Source organism: Grampus griseus, assembly GCF_964374135.1.
Source record: "Grampus griseus genome assembly, chromosome: 8".
NCBI classification, from domain to species: domain Eukaryota; kingdom Metazoa; phylum Chordata; class Mammalia; order Artiodactyla; family Delphinidae; genus Grampus; species Grampus griseus.
The window spans coordinates 29,665,505-29,669,531 of NC_139002.1; the positions used below are offsets into that span (position 1 = coordinate 29,665,505).

General features: G+C 38.7%; 1 pseudogene across 1 annotated transcript; it reads left to right on the forward strand.

The window, feature by feature from the left end:
• Window positions 1-266: 266 nt before the first annotated feature.
• Window positions 267-1,194, forward strand: LOC309825671 (RAD52 motif-containing protein 1-like; annotated as a pseudogene). The gene is made up of 2 exons: window positions 267-919; window positions 1,065-1,194. The product of its transcript is annotated as an RAD52 motif-containing protein 1-like (transcript).
• The last annotated feature ends 2,833 nt before the right edge of the window (window positions 1,195-4,027 follow it).

Genomic DNA, 4,027 nt, shown 5'->3' on the forward strand with positions numbered 1-4,027 from the left:
AGGTGTTGAATTTCAATGATGAATCAGATACGGTTCCTACCTTTAAGACACTCACCATCTAGCGGAAGAGAAAGATGCATCAACAGCTAATTTCAGTATGCATTCCAAAGTCATATTTTTTGTTGGAGGTGTCATAACCAGAAGAAATAATGTGGGAAACATGGCAATATACCCAAAAGTTAGATAAGAAGGGTTACAGGATAAAAATCTATTATATAGGCGCAGTCCGCTTGCGCCCTGAGCTGCGCACGCGCAGTGACGGTAGGATGGTGGAGTTGGTACCTTTTGCGTTTCCCATCGGGGGTGACAAAACCTTGCTGGTGTGGGAGCTGAGCTCTGGACCCACGGCCGAAGCCTTGAAATATTCTCCCAGTTTGGCCTTCTGTATTCGGTCCGAGTCTTCCCAAACGCAGTCTTCCCAAACTGCCGGTCCTGGGTTCTATTCCATCATCAAGTTTTATTCAGCAAGGGATGCCCACAGAGCCCAAAAGGCATGCGACCGGAAGCAGTTTTTTCAGACATCTCCAGTGAAGGTTCATCTTGGCACCAGACATAAGGTGGTTTAACATAATACGCTTGCCCTAAACAGCTCCAGATGCCAAGAATTGGCAAATTACTACTCTGGTTTCAGTGGGTGCTCAAAAAGGATCATCAAGAGGTGGTGTTGCCCTCCCACGAGTGCAGGAGTCCCGGAGTTGGCATGGCTGAGAAACCTTAGGATAAGTTGGAAGAAGGGTCATTATCATTCCTTATGAAAAGGAAGGTAACGCAGAAGCTTGCTATTCAGAAGGCTATGACAGATGAATTCCAGAAATTGCTGATTGTGGTTTTAGAAAGTGGTAAAATAGCTGTGGCATATAGACCCTGTGAAGAGGTCACAGATGCTAGAACCGAAGAGGAACTACAGGATTTAATTCAAGTATGTGGAGATAAAAACTCAAGGGCTACACACCCAGTGTAGCCATAATTCAAAACAACCAGCAGGATTTGGAAGACGTTGGCATGTCTACTCAGCTCTGTCATCCTTAGGAAAATGTGAAACTCTGAAACTGCTTTTGAGGCAGGGTATTTCTAGGACTTTTCCAAGTCCCAAGCCTTGTTTCTGGCCCCTTATTTGAAGTTTGGAGAGCAGGATTGAGGACCATCAGTGTACGTCTACAGTTGTGGACACAGGAGAAGACACAGGTCTTTTAGAACTCCCCTCAAATAAAATTGCAGGGATTTGGGAACAAAGTAACTATGGCCTTAAGTGTGATTATGCTACAGTGTTTAAAAACTATTCATGCCTTTCAAGTAAGATATATTACCCAGATCTCAGCATCTCATATATATCTTGTGTTAAATATTTTGCCGAAGATCCTTTCTGTATACCAATTATATGGATGCCTCGAATTAGGGATTAAGTTGTCAACGTAATTTCTAAAAGAAAACATTAATGTACTGCATATAGGATTTTTATTAAAAAGGAGCAAAAAATGTGTTTCATGTCATTGAGAGCTTAATTTGGGGCTAGATTTCTGATTATTTAACTCACCCCAATGTTGCAAAGTTTGTTTTGAAGGGAAGAAAGTAGAGAAAGAAAAGGTGGTTATGTTCCAAAAAATGTAAAAATTTTGAAAGTTTTTCCTGTACAAAATAATTATTTTAATTCAATTTAAATCAGTCAAGGAAACTTCAGACATATCCATGTTTGGGCTTTAAGAAGTCTAGCTTCCTGTGAAATGTGAGAGGAAAGGATTCCATATTGATACTAAAGATTTCAGAAACCTGATTATAACAACAGATCCATTCCGAAATGAGGCCAATCTTGGAATCAGTTCCATTTAGAAACCATTATGTGCTAGGCACTGGAAATAAGATGAAGCTCCTTCTCTCTTGGAGTTTAGGTGTTAAAAGTGTACCAGACAATTAAAAAGAACTAAAATTAAATAGATTATGAAAAGGACTGTGAAGAAAGTAAACTGGGTGCTAGTTACAGTATTTCAAGAAAATTACTTAACATGCTGACTTTAACATTCTAAGTGTCTTCTCCATGTGTGCACACAGGGAAGACCTCTGAAAAGTGACACTGTAGTTTTTTCTAGATTAATGGCTCTGTTGAGACAAGGTGGGGTGGGAGAAGTTTTCCCATGTTAATGTAAAGGGCCATTCACTTGGTTTTAGACTCTCTTTCCCAGAATGAATTGCTCATCTGCCCCAAACCCCTCCTACAGAAGTTCTGGAGTCATCACTGGTTCAGTGGTAACCCCTAATAATAGAGTGGTGAATTGATAATGAGACGTGAATACTGAGAGTTTGGAGGAAATGGCAACGTTTTATTTTATTTTATTTTTTTGTTTTTTTAACATCTTTATTGGAGTGTATTTGCTTTACAATCGTGTGTTGGTTTCTGTTTTGTGGCAAAGTGAATCAGGTATTCATATTAAAAAATTATTATATAATAATAATGTTTAGAAAGTACAGAATTTATATATGGTAATCTTGATGCAAAAGGAGGTGGAGCAAAGAGTTGGACAAAGGATAGAGGCAATGAGGCAAACGGACCCGGCCAATGAAGGTACAGGTGGGGAGGAGCTATGGAGGGAACTTGTTTTCTGGTCTATGCAAGACAAAGCAGGCTTCAAATTCCTGGAGGAAGCTGGTGACAAAAGAACACAGATTCTCCCATCCATAGAAACCTCTTGTAGAGGCAACAGAAGCCTTAGACTCTTCCCCAAGGAATCAGAGGAGAATGGGGAGACCTAGGGGAAGCTGCAGGAAAGGCCATGGCCACCTCTAATATAATAATAAAATGGCCTTGCTTACTCATCTTCATGTCAATTTCATAAGCCTTGACCAGGCTTATATGATGAGGTAATACATAACATAAATACCACAAAAATGTGGAATTTCTCTTGCATTTGCCTTAATGATACAACATTCTCCTCTCCCTGCTTGTTTTTCCTTAGCTGGGAGACATGAGGCTGATGTTGTCCAATGGTAGAGGGAGGGGGAACTGAAACCCCAAAATTTATATTCTTAATTTGAAGCTTAAATGCTTTGATCTAAGCGAGAGATATAAATATTTTAGAATAAAATATTTGATAAACTGGTTATTTCCTCTTCTCACCAGTGTTGTAATATTTTAGTTTGGGTCTGCTGCTGGGACAAGGTAGAGTTCCTAAATTTGGCTGAACTTGCACATTAAATGGTGGAGAAATCACTGAGTGACTTGAGTCACCCTGGAGAAACCTACAGAAATAGGGTTCAAGGTAGAAATTAAGTCCAATTTAGGAAAACAGAGAAAGCCACAATTTTTGCACACTAGAATTTGTGACTTGAGGGAGTTGCATCAGCTAAACTTACTTTCAAAAGTCAGTTGGGGGCCATATGTGATTTCATGGACATTCATAGCCAAAAATGTTTTCCATCTCTTTTCTGATGTCCTCAATTTTTTTAATGCAGTGATATGTGTTTCATTCTATAAACAGGATCTTGAGTTAACTAGATAACAAGAGTTTCTATTACTATGGAATTAATTTGTCAATCAGGGAGGACTAGTGATTGATTATCAAGGTCTCTCCTATATGAATTTATACAGGGGGTTAGATATCAATACTTGGAGATTTGGGGTCACCAGTAATGAAAGTGTTGCTGGAAGAAGAGGCAAATGAACTCTCCAAAGGAGAATTGTTTTCTAAGGTGTTGTTGTAAACAGTTCTTCCTTCCATGATTTATGAAGATGTTTCATTTAAACAAACTAATTTCTGAGAAAAATTAGTTAGTGAGAAAATTAGTGAGAAAAATCACTCTCTCTGCATTTTAGGTGCTGAAAAGTGCTTTAGGAGCCTTGCACAATTTGACTTAAACTTCTTTTTGTAAGTTTTTATTTGCTAAAGCTTAAAATCCCTCTCTAGGAGTATTTTTTAGAGGAGCTTTATAATAATTCATAACTGAAATCCTGATTCCTTGCACATGAAATGCTGCAGTTATGGGAAATGATGTTATGCTGAAAAATGTGTCTAGGAATGCCCAGGTAGGTGTAAAT